Here is a 25,121-nt window from a genome sequence, read left to right on the forward strand (position 1 = left end):
TCCCTGTAAGCACTGCTCCAACCCGAACACCACTGCAGGACGGACAGCTGTTATTCCAACTCCACTGTTGTACTACAAACCCACCCAAAGGGCAATATTTTAAGATATCCGCACACCCCCCTGCACTGCCATCACAAACCCCATCATAGCCACAGGCACCACTCTGTCCTCTGCCCTAGAGAAGGCCACCCGAATTCGTTTCATCCATCACAGATGACCTCTGCCCAACCAGCCTGCAGGCTCATCCCTTCAGAAGGGTCCCTATGATGCACTGGACTGAGAGTGTTCAGACTCGGATAAAAGACACAACTGTTACTGTAAAAATAAATGGCAGCTCTCTGTTTCCGATTTTGTTAACGTTACTTGTAAATGGAAATTTAAAAGAAGTGTAATTTTTCCCCTTATTATGTTCCCTGGTGGGTGGTTCCTTCCTTCTTCTCATCCTCCTCTTCCTAAGCATTGTTATTGCTACAACTTGGTTTAATAAAATTACAAATTTGGGGAAAATGAAAAACTGCACTGGCTTAAAAGCGTTGGAGGCCATAAACCCATGGACTTCAATTAATTTCAAGTGTGGGATCAGTTTAAGGCCAACCAGCAGAAATTCTGTTCTGTCCATGTAAAAATGAGGTTTCACCACATTTACTTTTTATAACCTATATAAAAGTCAAGTAAAAGTAATGAATATCTAAACCCCATCTCAGTGGACTGGCAAAGGCTATCTGTATTCTTGAAACTCATCCTACATATTTCTCTCTGTGCAACAAGGATTCCATGCCTGATCAAAGTTAAAATGTCAAACCACTGAGAAAACAGCCCAATTTCCAATCCATTTCACTGCCTAGAAATGGACCTCCTTCCAAGCCACTTTTGCATGGAAAAGCACTGGCAAAAGAAAGAAAAACTAAGAGATCATGTGGTTATAATTATTACCAGGCAAGGAATATTTCTGCAGCTCAGTGGTAAAGGAAAACTCTGTTGCTCTCTGCTCCCAGTACTGTCCATCGCAAAACAACTGCCTCATTAAATCTCTGCAGTAAGATTAATATGCCGTAGCTGCACTACATTTATAACCTGGTACTCTATAAAAAGCACATTTAATGGTAAGAGCCAGAGCCTAGATACAAAGTATTACTATAAAAACTTCTGGCAGTGAGTATGCAGTCCAGGCCCTCTGTCCTTCTTGCTGGAGATATAAATGAGGCTTTTCCTGGTTGCCTCGAAGCATGAGGCTCTACCTTACAAACCAGTACATTTTTATAAGAGTGGCAGAAACACAGGGTTCTGAAGATGATGTAAATATGAACGCAAGACGACTATTTAACAACTGAGATTGGCAAGAGATGAATGAACCCAAAATACTCAAACACAAACTTAAAACTGGACCATTTCCTTATAGTTTGTTCTCTGGTCATAGCCAGCTTTTCACCAAATTAAACAACCATGGCATGAATTACTCAATCTTAAAGCAACCCACATAGTGCCAGTAAGTTCAAACATAACAGCTAAAATATGCATACTGCCTTAAAAAAAGAACATGTGATGACCATGACCTCCTGGAACTTAATTGCCTAAAACTATAAAAAAAAAAAAAATAGATGTTCAAGAAAAAGTGGCCTCAACACTACATTACTAGTGGACTGGTAAAAATATGTTTTCGTTATTTTGGAAAGCTGCCTAAGTTTTTTCTTCCAAGGATATCTTCTGAAAATAAAAAAAAGCACTATAACCCAAGTCTTATTTTGAGGAACCCTATGGTGAATAAGTAAACAAATAATTTAAACAAATGCATTCCACACTCAAATTTCCCCAAATCACTACAAATGATGCACCTCAGGTTAACAATAATCTTGTGCAAATAATAATTAATTGTCTGATGTTGTTGGGTTTTTTTTAACATCTTTATTGGAGTATAATTGCTTTACAATGGTGTGTTAGTTTCTGCTTTATAACAAAGTGAACCAACTATACATATACATATATCCCCATATCTCCTCCCTCTTGCGTTTCCCTCCCACCCTCCCTATCCCACCTCTCTAGGTGGTCACAAAGCACCGAGCTGATCTCCCTGTGCTATGCGGCTGCTTCCCACTAGCTATCAATTTTACGTTTGGTAGTGTATATATGTCCATGCCACTCTCTCTCTCGTCCCAGCTTACTCTTCCCCCTCGCCATGTCCTCAAGTCCATTCTCTATTAAAAAAAAAATGAAATTGAGTTATTTGTAGTGAGGTGGATGGACCTAGAGACTGTCAAACAAAGTGAAGTCAGAAAGAGAAAAACAAATACCGTATGCTAACACATATATATGGAATCTAAAAAAAAAAAAAAAAAAATGGTTCTGAAGAACCTAGGGGCAGCACAGGGAATAGACTCAGACCTAGAGAATGATGTTGCTTTTAAAGCTCACATGTGGTCACAACAACTGGCCTTCTAGAGTTTACTGACATCTTTAGAAGTCCCACACCTAAAAAGAAAACCAGATACTACTATTTAGAGCAAACCATGTCTGAAAGCACTCCTCCCCTCCAAGTATGTTCAAATCCCATGAACTGGCGTATCTTGATAACTTTCTAAGAACAGAGGAAAAGTGACCTTCGGTTTACCAGGAGTTAACAAGGAGCCTCCCTCCTTTTCAAAAACCAAAGGGTGGGATCATTATTTTGTGCTTTCTGGGCTCTACATGTGCATTCTCACTGGAAATCCCATAAGATGAAAACAGATTTAGGGAAAATAAATCGTCCACTGTTTATAAAATCTCGAGCAGGCTCTAATGAAGGAATGCGCCATCTGGCCCACACCCACCTGCTACTCTGCTACCTCACTTTTTTCTACTCTCAAGAAAAGGTAAACAAACAAAAGGAAACAAAAACAAAAGCAATCAGTGAGGTGGCCAAGGATGAGCATTCCTGGAACTTTGGCTTCAGGACAGGGACAGCCCTCCCAGGCTGAGACCTGGCTGATGACAACAGGTCCAAAGAGCTCAAGTGGCCAAGGATAAAAACGTGCTCTTTTTACTCTTCCTGCAATGTTTATCTTCTAACCACTCTATTCTGTGAAAGTTATTAAATTGTTTTACAGAAAAAAAGGAAAAAACAAAACAAAAAACCTTTTCATGTCCTGTTCTCTCCTTTGTCTCTAAAATCTTCTCAGACAAAAAGAATTGTCTCTATGTTAAACAAAATCACACAGTTGAAGTTTAGAATTTCTGTGGTTGTGCTTGATTGCTCTACAGGTCTATCATGATCCTTGAAGACCAAAGAGAAATATCACAGGTGCACTACTATGAAGGAGCACATGCCAAACATGAATTTATTACCACTCTTCTTTCTACAATGAAATTCCTTGTAGGAGGATGCTGAGTGGGAGGCAATTAGCCTTGGGAGAGGTTAAGACACACACACACAAATACACAAAACAAAAAAAATATACATGCACGTTTTGGAACCAAATAAAACGTTTCTTGGCTTCCAATCAGAATCTTACTCAAATTTCTTTCCTCTTCTTCATCCTTCTTTATCTTTAACGTGAAATGTAGAAGAAAAGCCATCTTAGCTCTCCAACTTTCATACAGAGTATTTATAAACAGGTCCCTGCCTTAGTCATGTAACCTCCGAGTGACTGTGGTTGCCTTGTCACACCTTCAGTAAACAAACATTTTCTGAGCACCCACACAGTAATAGGCATTTGGCTAAGGCCCTTGAGATGCAAAGTCTAAGACCTGGTCCTTGTCCCAAGGAGCTTGCAATCTGCTGCAGAGCTTCCCAACCAGCGGGTCAAAAGCGGGTTCTGGTGTTCAAGGATATTGATCCTTTCCGCCCTCGAAGTGGCCACATACAGCTTGAGATAACTGGAAACTGCAGGCCAGTTGCCTCTCCACTTATCCAAGTGTTTCCTTCAAAACATCATTTTTCTGCGTGTGCCATGACATGAGAAGGGCTGGCAAGCACTGGGGAAGGGGGAGAGAGAGATGAGTAAACCAATGACTGCAGAAGGAGGGATAACTGCTCGGACGGAGGAGCCCACAGCCCACAGGCTTTTTTTTCTTAATATAATTTTTTAAATTTTTATTTATTTTTGGCTGCGTTGGGTCTTTGTTGCTGTGCACGGGCTTTCTCTAGTTGCTGCGAGCAGGGACTACTCTTCGTTGCAATGCATGGGCTTCTCATTGTGGTGGCTTCTCTTGTTGCAGAGCATGGGCTCTAGGCACACGGGCTTCAGTAGTTGTATCACGCGGGTTCAGCAGTTGTGGCACGCAGGCTCTAGAGCACAGGCTCAGTAGTTGTGGCACATGGGCTTAGTTGCTCCGCAGCACGTGGGATCTTCCTGGACCAGGGCTTGAACCCGTGTCCCCTGCCTTGGCAGGCGGATTCTTAACCACTGTGCCACCAGGGAAGCCCAGCCCACAGGCTTTTAAAATCAGATGGTGCAGAGCAGGAAAATGTTACACAAAGAGTAGCAAAATTGGGCTAAGTTTTAAAGAATGGGTAGCACTGAGGGCAAACAGAAGATGGCTCTCCAAAAAGAGGAAACATATGTAAAGGAAGAGATGCAAAACATGATGCTTTCCAGGAAGTACAAGCTCTTCTGTGCTACTCAAATGAAGGGCTCTGGATAGAGAGGAAAGAAAGGGGAGCAGTGGCAGGGACAAGGCTAGAAAATTGGGCAGATCACGAAGGAACTACTGTGAACTAAATGTTCAAATGTTAACCTTGGCGCTATGAGAAATCATTGAAGGATTTTAAGGACAGCGACTGATCACATTTACATTTTAGAGAGATGCCCCACTGGTGATTAAGAAGATGATTTGGAAAGAGACCAGACCTGGAAGCAGGGAGACCAGTATGGAGGGTCTGACATAAGGCAGGGAAGAAGTCCAAGAGAGCAAGCTAAATCAATAGCAGAAAGGAGGTCATGGGAGGCATCCCAGAAACAGGATTCGGAGGACTTAGGACTGACTGTGACCCTAAGAACATGGGGAGCTGTCTCAGTGACAGCAAGGCATCAGGCATGGCGGAGCCAGTCCCAGAGATGAACCTGCTATCTTGGCTTTAAAATAGATGTATCAACCAAGGCTAATTAATGACTTACTTTCTTCACTATCTTCACACCCAGATTTTGCCTTTTATCCACAATCCCAATAGAGCCAAAGGTGGAGACAGACTGGACAGAAATATCACAATCACACCAGCTAACTTTTTCATCTAGTGCGAGAGATTTGCAAAGGCCCCGGTGACACTTCCTGGGACTTAAGAGGTTTTTGGTGAGATTCCCTTTACTTTCATCTTATTTCAAACACACACAAAGCCAACGGAACATAAATGCAAAATTTGACTAAGAACAAAAACAGGTACTGATTCTAATAACTTTCTTTTGTTCCATCTTTTAGGAAAAAAAAATTAACCCTTAGTTTAAGTTAACATGATTCCACATGTAGTTCATGATCCTTTTTGAAAGACAAGGTAATAACACTAGACCACTACTGTCAATAATATAAAGCCAAATGAAAACACTAGAACATTCACATTAAAAGGCTTAGCCTTCATGTGGAAGAAAATAGTGCGAGAAACCACAAAAAATGATAACAAGTCAACAGGGCAAATATGAGATGGAAACACTAAAGTGGGGACACAAACTCAAAATTATCTAACCTAATAGAAAAAGAAAAAAATTACCCTGCAAAGGTTTGGTTTTGTTTTTCCCCTAGATGAAGGGTTTCCAGTGAACTCTCCAATGTCTTTTTATTGTTGTTTTTGTTTTGTTTGGTAAGCCTTCTTGACATACACCTTTCTTCTCACCAGATTTGAGACTCCTGATTCTTCCAGTTACCCTGATACCTTCATGCTCAACATCGCTGGCTCACTGAGAAGGGGCTGTTGATAACATCTGAGTATAGTCCCTAACTCCCTACAAAAACAAACAAACAAACAAAACCAACTTCTACACCCTTATGCTCAATATTAAACCAAGCCTCATGGACCCTTTCTTCCATTTTATATCAGAAAAAATATTACATAAAAATATTTTTAATATCCAGATATACAGGTCTAATTTGCTACAGCCAAGTGATTTTAAAACTGCTAAAAATCCACTCTGAAGGAAAACAAATTATTTTTTAAAAAGATTTATGCATAGTTTTTAAGCACATAATGACCAGGTACCTTGAAAAAATGCTTCTTAGGGCAACTACAACAATAAAGGAAATACGCTTTGAAAGTAGGATTCAGGCATTTGGATATCTGGGGAAAAGTCTAGTTATTTCTTCTTTAAATGTAACCAATAAGCCTCAGGTATAGTAGCACAGCGAGGAAGCATTACTCCATCCCAGCCAAAGAAAATCTGGGAAGAAAAGTTTTATATTCCAGGCGTCATACTTTCTGATACTTCTACCAACTGTTCTTGTGACTTCAGCTATTTTAGATAACACCAATCCAATTGTAACAATATTTCTTAATTGGACACAAAGTTACCTATGTCAACAATTACTGAGACACTAGCTTAGGGAGACAGTTTTGCTTTGAACAAGAAATATCCGTTTGCTGCAATGTAACCATGCTCATCTTTAAATTTTGAGATGATAAACTCCAATCTCATTCACAAAAATCATTCAGATATTACCACTCCATTCTCTTTATTAGTGACTTTGTTTTTGCTTTTGTTTTAATTTGGGAAGTTCCTCTTCTTAATTGCAATGATATATTGGAAAGACGGGACAACTGGTTTTGCCTAAAGGTTGTGAATTAAACACAAGATCTGGATGGAGCATTAATTATTATCCCACTAAATGGAATCATATAGCTCAGGAGCATGAAACATTTTGCTTATTTTTTTCCTTTTTCCCCTTCCAAAGCTCCAACTGGTTCTCAAACAAACTGGGGATCAAACTGTCACTAAAATAAAGTGGAAAATAATTTTAAAACAACATTTTTTAAAGTTTTTTTTTCTTTCCTTACGAGCTGGCATACAAGTAAGTGTACAGCCCACATTTCTAAGAAATGATCCCATTCAGGAAGATAAAAAAGTAGTTTCTAAACAACTTATTTGGTAACATGATGGCTCAGCGAAAAAGAAAGAAGGAAAGAGAAAAATCCTATAAAATAAGGTACATGTTTGTATAATGAAAGATCAGAACAAAAAGTGAGGCTGTGATTTATGACTTATGAGCTGTTACAAAAAGAAGAAAATTTATGTACAATTGGAAAAAATTCATTTTGTTCTCCTTTAGTTGGGCCAATAAATTTTAAAATATAGGCAACCCTAAATGTCTAAGGTTCCTTCAGCCTGATCAACAAAACAAGGAAGGCCACACAACCAAAAATAAACTATAAAAATAGATCATTATTGATTTAGTATCATTTCTGAAACACTTTCCTTAAGAAATTTGAAACAAAGGGAATAAAAGAGCATCATTTTTTAACTTTTTAACTGTACTTTTCATTTCCTAGAACACAAGAACTGCTTATGTTTCCATGAGTTTAATGTTTTGCTTTAGTTCTAATGCAATATCTCCAAGAAACAGATTTTAATAAGGCACCTTTTCCTACAGAATGACAACCTTGCCAAATGTGCATTCCATCTGCATGTATCTGCAGACAAGTAATAAAGACACCAGGGCCATTAGCATAATCAATACACAATTTACAGAGCTACCCAGATAGAACTGAAAGTGAACGTGTATGCCATTATCTTAGTAACTATAAATTAATAGTCGTTTGTGGAAATATATTCCCACTTACATTGTTTCAATCCTGACTTGTCAAGATAATGAGCATAGATATAGATATAAATAGTATATATTACACATAAATGTTTTAAATGATGATTTATTATCAGATAATCCCCAAATATGCATAAAGTAAAATAAACTAAATCAATCACACATAGGGCAGAATGGCTGATACGTAACCGTATTTAACCATTTTGGTTTTTTACCATGTGCTTTAATAAGTACGAAATATATACATAAATATACACATATATATAACATTCGGAAACATAATTTTCACTGGAGAAGAAACATGTTCTCACATGGTGAGCCAGGAGATCTCACTCTATTTTCTTAAAAGAATAATAAGGACACTAATCTGGTCAATTCTACTACTTGCTGCTTGCAATTTTAAAAAATCCAACCCTTTTGAAAGTTTGTATTTAGCCAACACTATAAAAAAAAAAAAAGTACGTGCCGTCTCTGAGCTCTCATCTCTAAGACATCAGAATTGGCATCATTTCTTCAGGGATGGTGACGGGTCGTGCCCGATTCCCTCCACAGATGGCATCGATGTCCCACCAGTCCTCGGGACAGCCCACATCCAACACGTGTGTCCATCTTGTCACAACAACAAAGCAAATTTGCATGGAAAAGTGGCATATTTCAAATGAAAGAAAGCGGACATTGCTTCAGGATGGTAACCTGCCAGTGGGAAATGTGAATTGTTTTTTCCCCCTAGCTTCTCCACACAGTGTATTTAAAACACCCAACGTGACATCACCAGGAACTATTCAGCCCAAAGTCAGCTGCATTGCTCCAATGTTCCAGGCACAGTCATCGGTCACTTCTCCTATCACTCAAACTGGTGGAGGGCTCGACCTAAGCAAATCTCCTGACCTTTCAGTGACAGCAACCAGAACACCTTTGAAAGTCCACTCAACCTCTATAAGTATTTCTGCTGAGAGCTCACCAGCAATGGGAAAACACTCCTGGGTCCCTCACTCCAGCACCGCACCCCACCCCGACCTTCTCTAAAATACCTCCCAGATCAGCTTTCTGAGGCGCACGATTGTTTTATCTGAAGCCAAAGCCTTTAATCACACAATTAGGGATTTGTCAGGTTTCCACTGCTTTCAATTCTCTCTCAGGTGTAACTGACTAATATCATTTTTTTTTTCTTGTAGAAGTAACTTTTGGGGGTTGGGGGTGGAACAGCAGAGGGAACTGAGATCAAAATGCTTAAAGCAAAAGGAACACAAGAGGGGAGAATGTGGTGGCCAGAGGATTCATTATTTCCACCTCTTGATTGGGCTTAAGATTGGCCTTGGCTTCTTCTATTAGAAAATTCTGAGACTCAAGCCTGTCTGTTTTCAAGTCAGGAAATCTACATTCTTTTTCTGCTTCAGCCGTGCTAATGGGATGACATACAGCTGTGTCTGTGCCTCAGTTTCCTCATCTATAAAACTGAGACAATGATAACTGACAAGATTCACTTAAGATCAAATGAAATAGATACACAGTGTCTTTAGAAACATTAAAGAGGTGCCCAAAACAAAGTATTTGCCATAAAGATTGAACCCACCAGAGCTCCAGCTCCATTACCCCCCTTTCATTGTAGTGAATGGTTACTAAAAGTTGAATATAAAAACTTACACCATTCCTCTTAGGCCTTCTCCAGGAGGGGGAATAGTTTCTGTTCTACACAGAGACAAGACAGCAACAGACTGCGCCATGCACACCTCAGGACTTTGCAGAAGAGGGAAAGATGAAGAGGAAGAACTGTGTCTGCTTCCTCAGCTTCCCCGTGGACTTCACCCATAATCAAAAGCTGGTACTACTTACAAACTTTCTAAGAGGCTGTTAAGATACCTGTTGGGCATCTTACATGTGTTACCTAATACAACAGCCCTGTGAAATAGATTCTTACCATTTTATTGGTAAGAAAACTGAGGCTTAGTAGGTTTCATAACATGCAGGATTCAAAACCAGGTCATTAGGCATGGTATCCCTCAGGCCAACTCATTGGGACACACTGATAGGGGACAAAAGCCTGAGACCTTGACAGCTAACACTAGACTAAGGAAGGTGACTCTCACAGGGCAGGAGGTCTAGGATTCTGGCTTCTGTTGAGAGGCTGAGAGGGATGGGGAAAGTCACTTTACCTTCTACAGCCTAGAATGTGTACAGCTGTGAGAGGCAATTCCCAGAATCAGAAATCAAGAGACCGAGACTCTTCCCTATTCTATCACAAAGTCCTGGTGACTTGGGATGGGGCACAGAAGCTCTTCCGGTCTTGGAGACGTCAGGGTAGATGGGTGCTCCAGCATCCTTGCCCCGCTCGGGCCACTGCACTTCCCTGGCCTCTCGCCTCTTCTCCAACAAGACATCCAGCCCCAGCCGGGGCCGACCTGTTAGGAAACTGAAAGGCCACCCCAGCCCTTTCTAAAGAGTCTTCTAGGATATCTATTTCAAATTATCTCAAAGTGGAATTTCCTTTGTCACTTACTATCATTTAAGGATATTCCACTCATTAAAAGTGGCCTCGCACAACCCTCTTGACTCTCTCCACCCTGATTTTCAATTACTATTTCTCTCACTTCGTTTGGCATTAAAGTTGAAGGAAAAAGTATAAATGGATATTTGAAAGTCATCTGATTGGATGTATTAAGGTTTTAGGCTTTGTCCGTATAGAAAGACAACTTTATGACGGTTATAATTTAGTTAAAATAAAAAGACATGGTAGTGTCTGCCCAGAGTATCAGACAAATGAGTACTGAGGTCAACCAGTGGGCAACGGCACAGGCTGGGTTTCTAAGGCCGGAAGGGACAGTCCGAGCCCAGCAATCTGGGAGTGGGGACTGGGTGATTTCATGAACTAAACACAGAGAGGACTGGTGACTAAATGAGCAACGGAAGGCAAGGGGAAATAAAAATGAAGCAAACTGAACAGTTAGGACTTACTGCAGAAGAGAATGAAGAAGAAATGAAGAGCAGAGAAAATTCAGACAATCTGCCCCCAGATAAGGTTTCACATAAAATTAAAGCAGCGGCTAGACACAGCCAGGCGCGACTGGTAGGTAACAGCCAGCCAGCAAGACACATTCCATCTTTACACCCTCTACTCGTACCACTTGTAGACAACACAGAATCCCTCTCTGAAGCCTAGAAGAAAATGCTTCTCGATCAATTTCCTGATGGGTATGGTGATGTAGAAAATCATCCCCTTGTTCGGCTAATTCCTTTATAAACTCAAGCCCAGATTTACCTTTTTTTTTTAACCTTTTTAATTTAAGGCTTATTAATCAATCTACTATGATTAAGCCTTCATAATGATACGTGAATTATTTGTCTCTACCTCCTCTCCCAAGAACGATTAGCCTACCTTTGCAAATTAACATTTAGTGATGGCCCTTTTGCAAAGAACCACACAGACCTGACTTACCAAGAAGATGGCAGAGGCTCTAAAATTAATTAGCTCCACTTTATGTTTCCATTATCTTTTAATTGGAATTTCTGCAGGACTTTTTCCTTCAGAACTCTCTCTACATTGGCAAAGCAAAGTGGAGCTTGGAATCAAGGGCTGCTTTGGCCAGTGGGAAGGGACTGGTCATGGTGGACTGAACCCAGCGAAGACGTCCACAAGGGACCCATCCAAGGCAGGCCTCTGAAAGCTGTGTCCAGCCACACGGGTACCTAGAAATCCACAGAAAAGACTTGCAGCCCATGGGATGAAGGGTTTCCCCACAAAAGGGAGAAGACCTTTGAGAGTGAGAGTAAGAAACATTTACTAGGTATTTCTTATCTGACAGAGACTATTCTAAGCGCTTACATGAATTAACTCTGAATTCTCACAACAACCCTATGAATTAGGTACTGTTATTACCCTCACTTACAGATACAGAAACTGTAGTTCCAGGTGATTTCATAATTTGCCCAAGGTCCACAGACTGAAATTTCAACCCAGGGAGTCTGACTTAACACCCACGCTCTTAACCACCATACTTTACTGACCCATTTACTTAATGTTTGCTAAGCACCTATTATATTTCCACACATATGCTTGGGTGCTGGACCTAGAAGGGTGAAGGGGGGCAGACAAGGCTCTGAAGCCAGTGTAATGAGAAGACAGAACTAAAAGAATGATCAGAAAAAAGAAAAAACCTTTCTATGTCAGACACAAACTCTATTAGTTAGAGGGAAAGCCTGACAAAACTGAAAATTAAAACATTTAAACTTCTGTATGGCAGAGGAAAAAAAATTACCACCCACAAAGTCAAAAGGAAAACTGGGGGAAATATTTGCAACATGTAAGTCAGAAAAAGGACTAATTTTCTTATTAACATGAGCTGCTCTTTCAAACCAAAAGATAAAAGAGTCAAGGAAATAAAAAGGCAATTCTCAGAAAAATAAATACAAATGGTTGTGTAAACATATGAAAAGATGCTCATAATTACAGAAGTGCTAATTAAAATGTCAATGAAATACCATTTTGTTTATTTCACAAGCCACATCAGTAAAGATAAAGTATTTAAACACAGGCACTCTCTAATCCTGTTGCTAACAGCAGTGTGAACTGGCATTACCTCTGTGGAGGGCACATCTGCAATATCTATCAAAATGATAAATGGGTGTTCCCCTTATCCAGCAATTCCATTTTTAAAATTTACACCATATATATAATCGCACGTTAGCAAGGATGTGTGTGTGTGCTCACCGAAGCAACATTTGTAAATAGTAAAATAAATAAGTAAAAAAATAGAAATAAATGATAGCACATCATACAATGGACACAGTTGTTAGAATAAAGGGAAAGGTCTTAAGTGCTGATATGGAGGGATTTCTAGGAAATATACTTAGGGAAGACAACATAGAGAGCTCCCACTTTTGTTTGGGAATAAAAGATACCCAAGATACCCACATATATGCATTGCCATCTAAGAATGGTCCAGTTTGCTGCCGAAGACATTGCCACTATAATTCTCCTCTAAATAACGGTGGAACACCTATTTAAAGAACAGTTGGGGCTTCCCTGGTGGCGAGGTGGTTGAGAGTTCGCCTGCCGATGCAGGGGACACGGGTTCGTGCCCTGGTCCGGGAAGATCCCACATGCCACAGAGCGGCTGGGCCCGTGAGCCATGGCCGCTGAACCTGTGCTCCGCAACGGGAGACGCCACAACAGTGAGAGGCCCACGTACCGCAAAAAAAAAAAAAAAAAAAAAAAAAAAAAGAACAGTTGGTAGGGACAACACATCACCAATCTCCCCAGCTTTTTGAAAGTTCGCTTTCCACCACTTTGATTTTATGAAAGATCTACATTAGTACCTGCTTTCTCTAACTGAAAGAAATCCGAAGAGGATTTTCGATTTTAGAAAAGAAGGTGGAAAGCAAGAATAGCATTCGTGAGTTTGTTTTGCAGCAAGTCCAGCCATTATAGAGGCAGTGCTCACCCCCCAGCAGCAAGAGTGGCACCACCAACTCCTTCCCCAGGAACTACACTGGGCATCGCAGCAACAAGCCACCAGAGCTTTGAACTGTGTCTGTGAGCATCTGTGCTTTATCTCGATTTATTTTGTGCATCTGTTAGCAAGATGTGTCCTAAGGTAAATGCTTCCTTGCTATACACCAGTTCCTATACCAAAGGTTTCATAGGAACGCTCTACTTTCAGATAGACTGGGGGTAGGGGGGACACTATTAGCCTGTCCAGGGTATGGAGGCATCTCACTAAGTCTTGGCTTAGAGAATTATGTGGATGGTGATAAGGGTTGTAGCTTCAAACATCCTGTCATAGACTGTCTTTTGGGACTTTGTGAATAATACCATCATGAATAGAGACAACAGAAAATGTTTAAAAAATGTGAGCTGAAAAGTGAAAAAAAAAGAAGAGCGTTGGTAGGTAGATTACTGTTTTTTATAATCTTTCCGCAGTTTTTCTATGTAAGTTTTCAATTACAGAATATGCTCATGAATTGCTGATGCACTGTCATATTCTAGTATTTGCTCCTTGATGTGGAAAATGTGCTAAGAATTTGTAAAGATCATAAGCAGAAACATATTACATGATTCGTATATATTTTCCTAATTATCTATGAGGTTAAATGGAGAGGAGAGTTGTTAAATTCTCTTATGATGCCAAAAGGAGTGAGTTTATCCCATATTTAGACAGCATTATAAGAATTATAAGAAATTCAGATATTTGGAAGAATAAATAGATCTAAGTGATGAAAAACTCAAGAAATATAGTTAGGGTAGTTTACTTAGAGTGGAAAAACCAGGCCCATGTACAAACGATGGCCAGAACTTGTACACAAGCTAGTCACGTGCAAATAATAGGTACCATTTGTATGAACTGAATGTATACCATTGTTGCAAAACTAAGTACAGTTTGGAGTTAAACAACATTAAGAGGGACACAAAGAGTCATCTAAATATGTCTTCATAGACTGTTAGCTCCGTGAAACCCACGGGCAACTGGGTCTGACTTTTTCCTTACTGTATCCTTGGCACCTGACACATAATTGGTACTCAATAAGAATTCCTGTAGCATGCATGAGCATGCTCAAAATCATATTAAGGGCTTCCCTGGTGGCGCAGTGGTTGAGAGTCCGCCTGCCGATGCAGGGGACACGGGGTCGTGCCCCGGTCCGGGAAGATCCCACATGCCGCGGAGCGGCTGGGCCCGTGAGCCATGGCTGCTGAGCCTGCACGTCCGGAGCCTGTGCTCCGCAACGGGAGAGGCTACAACAGTGAGAGGCCCGCGTACCTCAAAAACAAACAAACAAAAAACAACAAAAAACATATTAAAACCTCAGATTTGGTTTGAAAGTGCTTCCTCCAGGATCCCTCCCTGACCTCACTCATATCTCTGGGAAATGTTCTCATAACACCAGGGCTTTCCCTTCACCTAATTATAAATTACTAGTATCTACTGAATTGTTCATTTAATGTATTTCCACTGCTTGGCTGTGACTCCCCAAGGGCATAGACCCTATCTTGTCTCTTCCATAGCATCCCCAGCTCCTAGCACTCCAGGACTGGTAAATGATGGATGTGCAGTAAATATTTGTTGATTAAACACAGGAGTGCATTAATGCATTTGTTTGTGCATTTGTATGCTTGTTTGTTTACCACCTAATTTTAGGCTATGGGGATTCAAAGAAAAGAAACACAGAACTCTGCTCTCAAAAAGCTTATCGAGAAACCAGAACACCAAGGTATTGTCATAGTTTCTATGACATATGAGATATGGAAGGGATAATAAAGAGAGGAGTCATTCTAACTCGGGTGGGTCAGCAAAAGCCCCACAGAAGATGTGAGATGAATCTTAAGAAATGAAAACAATATTCAAGCCTTTATTATCGTACAAAACCAACCTGAGAATCTACAATCTAAGCCTGGAGGAGCGAAGCGAGGGAAATCATTAAAGGTTTGGGAAATGCTGCTTTATGAAAACGGTACCAGCATTTGGGCAAATGGATGGACACGAATTGAAGAGGAGGAGCCAGCGTAAATCAAACTGAATTAAAATGCTGGCCTTAAAGCAACACACTTTGACCTTGCACAGCTGCAGATTCACACCTATTCCCACTGCAGAAACCCACCCGAGACCCAGGCAAATATAGAGTTGGTGAGTCACTCACGCATACAGACAAACTCTAGTTCAAGGTAGCTGCTGCTACTAGGGCTGCACCCAGTTGAGATACGACAAACCCCTAGTGGGGTGAATTGGTCACTGGCCCAAGGTTCTCATCTAGAAGCTAAAAGCTGCTCTATGAAAATTCCAGAGTTTGAACAGAGTCGGAATCCTTATAAAGGCCCTGAGAATGGTTCAGTGTGTAATTCATGTTTCTTTCTGTGTTAGCTCCCTAAATAGGGGGTCTGGACAAGAAATCACAGTGAAAAGTAAGACCTTCTAACCTCTGCTGTTTGATTTTGTTCTCAGCTACAACCCAATCAAGTTCACAATTTTAAAAGCATCCCTGCCCCATTAATATGAATTACTGATCAACTTGCAAGAATTACAATTTTTCAATATGAGAATTCTACGATGTTAGAGAGAGAAGGGAACTCAGAAGTCATCAACACATTCCTTTGGTAAAAAAAAAAAAAAAAAAAAAGTGAGTTAGGTTCCACAGAAGTTTACTGAGCACTTAGTATGAGTCAGGCACTTGGCTGACCCTCTCCTGGCCTGAGGGACCCAGAGGCAAAGACAGAGCTAGGAAGCCATTCCAGGGGTCTGCCAGACCATCATACTCATATTGGATTTTAAATATGCAAATCAGCAAGTATAAAAAACAGTTACAATTAACGGGAGCTATAAAATGCTGTTATTATCTTGTAATGGTTTTATTTTGAAGATTAAAAATTTGATATAGTGATACAATACTTATGAAAATGACATATATGATATTGGAGGAAGCAAAAGGGATTTCATGTGATCATCCTTCTCTCTGGTCAGTTACACTCCACCATCACCGCTGATTCTGCACTCACGTCTTTGAACATGAAGACCATCAAGACAACCAATATCATTATCCCTAAAGTGTCTTATGCTTAAGATCCATGATTCTGTAAAAGTTTATTTCAAGGCATTCACCTATTTCCCCGGGGAAAAATAATTCAACCTGTGCTATGGACGTTTCATTACTAACTTGGTTCATTCTTTAGTGTTCTATTCCTGAATATTTAATGGAATGAATTCCTCATGACTTGTTTCACCTCGATTTTATATAGCAATTAGGGACTCTTAATTGAGGTTTAGTTTTGCTGTTTCTTAATATTAATATCAGACACATTCTCCAAGAGCCTCCAATTATTTCAAGGATGCCACCAATTCTTTGAAATTTTAAAAAATTTACTTTAGTGTCACACAATTAGCTTTTAGAAACATTATCTAGATCTTCTAGGAGGGCTAAAAGATATTGCAAAGTCAATGACCTAAATCCAAAAAGAGTTGGAAATAGATATTCTATTGTATTTAGTGGTTTCAGTTCAAGTGAGCGTATCTACCTTTTAATCATAAGAGAAAACAAAGCTCACCATTCTCAAAAAGTATAACTCACCAAACTTTCGGTGCCAAAAATGTTTTTGAAACTCATTTTATCTAACTTTTTGAACAGACCCAACTTGCTGAAAAGTGAATATACCGTATACACATATCTCCCACCACTTGCATTGCTTTCTTCCCCCAAATTAAAAAGCAATGGAAAGTATTTAACATCTCATCCAATTTTCTAAACTCTAAGCTTCATAAGAGCAAAGCTTATGTCTGGTTCACAACTGAGTATTTGGAACTAGCACAGTGCGTGGGACAAAATAAGCAGTAGAAAAAACAAACGAAAAACAACTTGTCGAAGGATGAAATGAGCCCCCTCAGTCTACGGAGAGGAAATCCGAATCCTGGAGAACAGAGGGTAAGGTGACTTGTCAAAAAGTGCAGGCAGCAAATCAGAGCTCGCCCCCTGCGCCCTTTCCACTCCACAGCCATCTCCTTGCTGGCACTAATATCCAAGTCACAATACTTATGACCATAACTGATTTTTTCTGCTTTTATTCTCAACTCTTTCCAGGAATGAATATGCATTCCCTTGAGTCCACAGTTCTTTTTCACCCCTTGCCTCATGTCCGCAAAAAGTACATCTAACTTTGTATATTACACACTGACAGCCCCAAGCCTTCACAGAGCAATCTTCACAGAGCAATCTCAGACTCCGTACAACAGCTAATGAACAAAACATTCACTGGAACTCATGAAGCACCACCTTCCCAACCAGAAGTTCTCTTTTGGCTTCACTGGTACTTGGTAGAGTGGTGTTTGTGAATACTTAACTCCCTTAAATGTATAAAAATAAGAAAAGACCAAAGTGTGATACTAGTGATAGAAAGCATATGTCTAAAACACTTCTAACAATTGAGACACGCTAAATCATTAGGAATGCTGAAAGCAAATACTATTTAGTCATATTCACGCGCTTACTAGACCTAATCTGGTTCTATTGTAAAGGAAAGGAATAACATTAAGGAACACATTTGAAATGCCAGAAATTGTTTCTAAGAGTCAACATATTGTTTAAAAAATTGTAATATTGTTTTAGAGTCCTGGTCACAGCACCCCTTCAGTACAGGAATTTATCGTTCACCTTATTGACCCTTCAGCTCTTCATAGGTTTTCACAAATGTATTCCGTATGAACATATGCGACTGTCTATACTTGAGAATGAGAACCACGTATCTCCTTCGTTCCCGTCAGGTAAATAACTTTCCATCTTGAAATATCTCTCATAGTGCGCTGATGGGATAAGAAATTTGGGGAAAAGCCAATCTTGAGAAAGAAAGGAGAAATAATTTCAGTGAAATAATGAACCTCAATGGTACAATGATTTTAATTTCTAAAAAAAATTCTATTCTTTACAATGATACCAATTTTTATTAGGCAAAATCCAATTCAATCCATTTTTTTCCTTAAAAAGTGATTAACACTATGAATTCGCTAACCAAAGTATATTTTAAATAGAACGTCAGAGTATGTTTGTATGTGCGTACATATTGCTTATGTATATATCTCATACAGAGTTGTGATAACTGAAACCTTTTGATTTCACACATATAAAAATTTTCATTGAAACCAAAATATAATTCCTACAGAATTATGAAAATGAGTATTCTGAATGTCAGTCACTTGACCACATTCAGTGGGAGACAGCTATGCTCATGCATAAATAGTATATGCTTTCCAAACCAAATCATCTTCATTTGAAAACAAGACTTTACATGCTCAACACATGTTCAACGCATACACATGCAACTGACAAATTTACGTATGTATTTTTCTTTTCAGAATTTTTCAAAGCATTTACTATCCCATGAAATTAAAACTGGTGTCCAATTTAAAATAATAATTTTTAAATGTAAGCATTTATCCTTTTTCGGGAGGGGTTTCTAAAAAAGGGGAATTTCTAGACAGTAATCTTTGCATCTGGATTTTTTTTTTAATGACCAAATTATAAACCTCTGCAATCAGACATCTAGAATAGAAATGCCAACGGTAGTGTGTGCTGCCATAATAATGATACCCCCAAGATCAGCCCAGTGCCTGTAGCTGTGGCAGGGTCCCCAGGCAGCTGGGTAACTGCTACTTGATCATTATGCCTGCTAAAACTGAAGCTACTGAAGTTTTAAAGAATTCATGTCTTACTGAATTTCTTTCATCTCTAATAATTACTAAACTGGCATAATTACTTATACTAGAGGTGGAATGTGATGCATGGTAAAAGCCCAAGCTGCCTAAAATTAAAGTTTAAAAAAAAAAAGCCACAATTCTTAGTTTTCAAAGATTTATCTTGTGTTAGGCTTTTATGCCAAGAGTTGCATAATTATTTAAACCATTTAAAAGCTTTCCTTACACTATTTGATTAATACTATAACAGGGCTATTTAAATTTACTAATGTTAACTTTAAGTTTTAATTGCTTTGTCATAATATCGTTGCAGAACGTATTTTAAATCAGACAAGTACACTTTCATTACAGCAAACAAGGTATATGCAGTCCTAGCTAGTGTACCATGTAATCCCCAAACAAAAAACGGGAACATATTTCAGATTTAATTGAAATGGGATTAGAAACTTGCATGCATCCCCCCCACAGAACTAACTTCAACCTTTGACAGCACAATGGGAGTCAGTGGAGAAAAAAATTAAATACATCTGGGAAAATACTTAGCCAGAATATCAGCCTTTGTATCAAAATTTCATTCAATTCAAGAGCATTCTTGAACATATTACTCAATGACAACATTTACATTTTAAACAATCCATAAGGCTTCTAAAATATGTTGCAAGTCTTAAAATTATTTTCTCTACGAAATAACTAAAAACTCAACATGGTATTCATTAAATCCAGCCATGAAGAATGTCTTCTATGGCAACAGAATTAGTGACATTAAACCAGCAATGTGAATTCTGTCAGATGAATTAGTAAAGCACAGTTAATAGGAAAAACATACCTTTCATAAAATTCTTAATTGATCTTGGTAGAATTGCTCTTTTCTACTATCAAAACCTCTTTCTCCTCATTGCATGGTTTTACATCAAAATGAAAACTCAAGCAAGTATGTTTGATATTATGTTTCGATCTATGTGAACAAGTATTTCACTAGAATTTACCAGACTAGCCAATTCTCAAAAACTGACTTCCTTTAAAAATAAAAGGAAGGGAGCAAAAATGTTCCTGTAAGTTGAAAAGAAATATCCTACAAATATGCTACAAGACTTGCAATGACCCAAACAAGCAAGCAAAAAGAACTAAGTATAATTACTGAAAGCAAAAAGTTGAAAACTTCTGTCATCACTATTAGACATCACTGCTGTCAATAACTACAATGGATTTTAAGGGATATGGGAATACTCTGGCAAAACAAAAAAGAAAAATTATTAACAGCTTGCTTTATAAAAAGCTGCTAATCTCAGATCCCTTTGTAATTTCATTTTTACATGTATGCTTTTATGTTCAATATCCTATTTTTCACCCTTTTTTGACTGGATGAACAAAAGCCAACAATCCACTCAGGCATCAAACAGATGTTTTTGTTTTTAAGGCCAAGTGGAATCTTATGAATTTTTGTTCCCTCCCTTTAGGAAGATGCTGCCAGAACTGCTGAAATTGTGAAACCAGCATTTTGGAAAAGACTCACTGGACCATCAGTCCTGAAGTTTGACTAGCACTCATGGGATTCGTGCCAACTGTAATTGCTGTTTTTGTTTATGTAGGATTGTCTACTGATTGGACTATAATCAATTTAATGACTTCAACATCTAGTCAGTATAATTTAGAGGTGGTAGAGGGAAGAAACAGTCCCTGCTTGATAGATGCATAAAAGTCCAACTGCAACTGTTTGAAGGTGGTACAAACACTGAGCTTCTGCAGTGTTTCCAATAATCAGGCTTTTTAGCATCTAAATCCAAAAGTAAATGCATACATTGCTGTGTGCTGCAGAATTAGTAGAGTATTTTGCCCTCACAATTATGAAAAAGAATATATGTAGATATTTTCTCAATATTTTTTTAAAAAACTTACCTTAGGTTAAATCTAGTTATTAAAAAAGGGAGTCATGCTTCATTTATCTAAAAATAATTCTGAGCAAAAATCTATATTGCAGGTTTTAATTAAAAGCAAACTATTACTGTCTTAATGCGATAGTTTCCTTACTATGGCATCATCTCCAAAACCAAAACTGAACCTCTAGTGATAAGGAGTTGCTTTTTTGTTTTTGTTTTTTAATAAGTAAAACACAGAGTACAAGAGAACCACTTTTTTTTTTCTTTCTTTAGTTATACTTCACCTGTCTACCTATAAGGAAATATATTTTTGACTTTGAAAAAAAATGTGTTTAAATAAGGATTGGAGAGTTTAATGTTTCTATTAAATTTAGGAGCTAGTACAAGCTCCCTGCAGTGGCTTTTTTAACACCTACAATTTCAAGAGCTTTTCCACCGGAGAATACAGCCTAGTAGATAGGTTTTCTGACTTTTGAAAGGTTATGGACTTAAAACCCATTGCCTTTTCTTTCAAATTCTATAGTTTATATTTCTTCTTTAAATTGAGAGCTGAATTTTTGCCACCTCATTATATTTTTGCCACCTCTAAATAAATTACTTCTCCTTAAAAAAAAAAAAACACTTTATAAGTACAAAAGAAGGTAAATGGGAAAAAGGAAAAAGGTCAATTCTAAGTGTGATAACTTCAAAATGTGCCAAGTTACAAAGGGCTAGCTACTGTGACAGCCAAGTTAAACAAGGTATTTTGGGGCTGTCTTTCTCCCTGGTTCCCACCATTTCTCTCTAGAGACCCCTGGTATGGGTTTATGAACACGTGAGGGTCCAGATATCCTAACTCTGTCTTGTGTTTAACTTGGCCATTTACATGTCTAAGTGCTCCCCTCTCTCCTCACCAGCTTTATAACTTGGCTCTTACTGAATATATCACACCTTTATGAAGTGGACCACTTTTTCCTTCTTACAAGTGCTTTTTGGAGTAAATTTCCCCCAAAATTGTTTTTATCAGGTGAAATGGCAGAGAAACTTCCATCAGAGAAGCACCACAAGAAATAGAATAAAGAGCCAGCAAGAAAAGACAGAAGTAGGTCATAACTGACCAATTTGATGCCACTGACTTGCTACTTCAGAAAACAAGCGGATAGCAGGACTATTTTCAGGCAGGTAATCTATTCAAATCTCGTGGTTACTCTCAGGAATTGAGATAAATAGCCAAATGATGCAAACGGGGTAGAGGGTAACTCATTTAATTGTCTGACCATCCACGCCTCTAAATACTGGCTTTCACTCTCGGTTCCATTAGACAGAAAGGGTTATTCTGAAGATTCGCAGCATTAAGGACAGAGTAAGTTTCTTGACTTTGTGTGTGGACTGAGAGAATTTTGATGCTAGGGCTCTGAGAGCAGAAGGGGTAAAACAGTTTCATGTTTCAAAATATAGTTCGCAGCTTTCACAAATAGAAAAGTGAATCTCTTTGGTGTTTAACAGTTATAATGCACTTTAGAGGACGTAAGGAGACCAAGCAGAGCACGCTCCACTGCAGCCAGAAACCTGGCAGCCACTCCCAGGAGGCAGGTTATTGGGACAATTACACAAAAGTTTGCTACGAACAAAAAATCGTGCAAAATTTAAAGTAGATATTCATTCAAAATGCTAAATTTATGAGTACCCCAAATAAATTCAACTATTAATAGAATTTTTGATAGTCTTTATTTTTGAGGATTTCGTTGGAAACAAAAACTCCAAACTTAACTGTCATTTTGTTTTAATGTTTGTACCTGCCTTATGTAAACTACTCCCCTGAGACACGAGTTTCAAATTATGATATCAGAAATGACAGCCATAGCAGAAATATCTTTTGAACCTTGTTTGTTAAAGAAATAGTATGGATGTAGGAGACAAGTTGGAGATTGAATGCAGAACTTCATGTTTTATTTAGAAGGGCGCCTTGCATTTTCATGGTTTCCGATGCCTCCTTCAAACTGGTGAAAAGTAATCTGCAAGGTTTTGAAATACTGTCACTCCTCTAACAAAATCACCATTTTTATCTCTTAGTTGCAAAACTACTAATCAGTTCTTCATAAAAGAAACAAATCAAAGCTGCCTTGCTATGCCTGCTGATAGCAAAGTGTTGCTCATTGCTTATTGTTATTACTATGCCAAAATATTTGTCATAATAATACCTCCCTGGCTTTTCTAGGATCCAAGTGTGACCTTCCAAACAATATAATGGACAGAACACTCCTCGAACACATTTTGGAAAATGGAGATCCTTCCTGGAAGACACAGGGGAAGGAAAATAGTGACGAAAAGGCTAGGGATTTAACAGGAGCCACCTAGAATGCCATTCTACTGCTCCAAGACCGCTACTAATATCACAATTACTCATCTGACATAGCTCATCTAAATATGTGTTTTTCCAGGTAAATGCATGCCCTGAAGAAAAACAAATCCACTCTTCAGTGAGGACTGTACTATTTTTATTCCTGTCTTCAGCTTCTCACCCCAAAGCTCAGCCAGCCCACCTGAGGCCACTCGCTCTTCTGGGAGCCTTCCAAGCATCTGACAGAGGAGACCACCACTGTGTTCCGTGCCCACCCAGAAAATGGAAGCTAAATCTTTGTTTTTAACGTAAATATTTTATTTAGAACTTGGCGGTTGAAACACAGATGCTGTGTCTTCATGGAGAAGATACCGGAATATTTTTGCGATGTGACAATATAACAAAAGAATAAAATGCCCTCTACTCATTTTCACTTGCCATTATTTTGCTTATTAACTTAAGGACTGCACAGGTCTCCGTCCCAGTTATTCTGCAATCCGACTTGTCAAAGACTGCCCTGCGAATACCGCCAACTGACAGCTTCACTGACCGCCCATAAAATCCTACGTGCATGAGAATAAATCTTCTTTAGGAAGCCCGGGGTAGCACATGCACCACAATCAACAGAACTTTCACCGTGAATTCATTCCAAAGGCAGGCGAGCTGAATGCCCAGAAACTGCAGATGAGCAAAACTACCGACTGTGCAAACTTCAATAAACTTTTTAAAAATAAAAAGCCCCCAGCAGCCCTTAAAACCGGGCTGACGCCAAGCGCTCCCCTATCAAACTCGGAAAGTTCTTTCCAGGTGACGAGGAAGAGGTTCGTCCTGGTACTCCGCTCAGCGTGACTTTTAAGGAAGCTGAGAGTCTCACAGCAAGTTCCCCCAACGCGAGCGTCGTCCGCCGTTACCCTGACACCCGCGCACGCCCGTGGCGTTTATTTTTTCACTCTCCACGCTTGCATCTTTCAGGCCCTTGGTCTAGGTTTTCCCAGAAAACGTGTGGCCTACGTGAATGGGAATGACCACAAAAACTGTGTCAAGACACACGTCAATGATTCATCTCGTTTTCAAACTAAAACTTCTGTGCTTCAAGAAAAAAAAGAAAGCGTTCCAGTCTGCGAGGCCCTCCCCCACCCCGTCCCTTCCCTGGAGAAGAAAGGGCTTTGTGTGTGCGGTGAGGGCTCCGTTAATCGAGTTCATAAATACACATCGGCGGGGGCCGGGGCCGGGAGCGTGAGGCGCCCGGCTCTCCTCACCCCTCCCCCGACCAGCGGCCGAGTCGGGAGTCCGGGTGGCAGTAACAAGGGCGACTGGGCGCCGGGGCCCGGGCCGCTGAGGAGGAAGAGGATGCTGCGCCGTCGCCGGGGACCAGAGGGCGGGGCCGGGCCGCGCGGACCTCGGCGGGACCCCGCGGGCCCCGGCGGGCGCACAAGCCGCCCTTTGTCCTCCGCCTCTGGGGTCGCGGGCCCTCAGCCGCCGACCGCCGTAGCCCCCGTGCCCTCGCCCCGATTCCACGCCCCGCGGGCCCGCACCTCCTCCGGTCCTCGCGCTCCGCGGCTCGCCCTCCCCGCTCTCGGCCTCTGAGCGCCAGACCTCCCGGCTTCCAGCGGCCGGCCGCCCCCAGTTTCCCCAGGAGGAGGCTCGGGAAGGTAGACGAGGAGGAGGAGGAGGAGGAGGCCGAAGAGGAGGAGGAGGAGGCCACCACGTGACTCTCCTCGCCACATTCCACCACAGCCACCAGATCAATAACTTCTGGTTCCCCCGCCCCCAACCACGCCGCTGCAGCCAGCCAGCGCGCCCCCCCAATCCCCCCACAGGCAACCCAAAAACTTCCCTCTCTACCGGGGACGACGGGGAGCTGGACCCCATCACGCAAAGCAAAAGACCAAAGGGGTCGGCGGGAGGAGCAGGGGCGAGGGGTGGTCAACTTTCTCCGAACGGCCGAGAAGGGTGCTCTGGGGCTGGAGCGGGGTGGGGGGGGCCGGGGCCCTGGCCGCCCGCGGGCAGGCTCCTCGCGATTGTTTACACGAGCTGCGCGCC

General features: G+C 40.3%; 1 protein-coding gene across 1 annotated transcript in view; it reads right to left on the bottom strand.

Moving 5' to 3' along the window:
• ZNF521 (zinc finger protein 521) overlaps positions 1–25,121 on the bottom strand; it is a 283,654-nt gene that overhangs the window by 256,629 nt on the left and 1,904 nt on the right. The window lies entirely within an intron of this gene.

Source organism: Aethalodelphis obliquidens, unplaced genomic scaffold, assembly GCF_003676395.1.
Source record: "Aethalodelphis obliquidens isolate GAN/ISIS:26980383/991018 unplaced genomic scaffold, ASM367639v1 scaffold32, whole genome shotgun sequence".
NCBI classification, from domain to species: domain Eukaryota; kingdom Metazoa; phylum Chordata; class Mammalia; order Artiodactyla; family Delphinidae; genus Aethalodelphis; species Aethalodelphis obliquidens.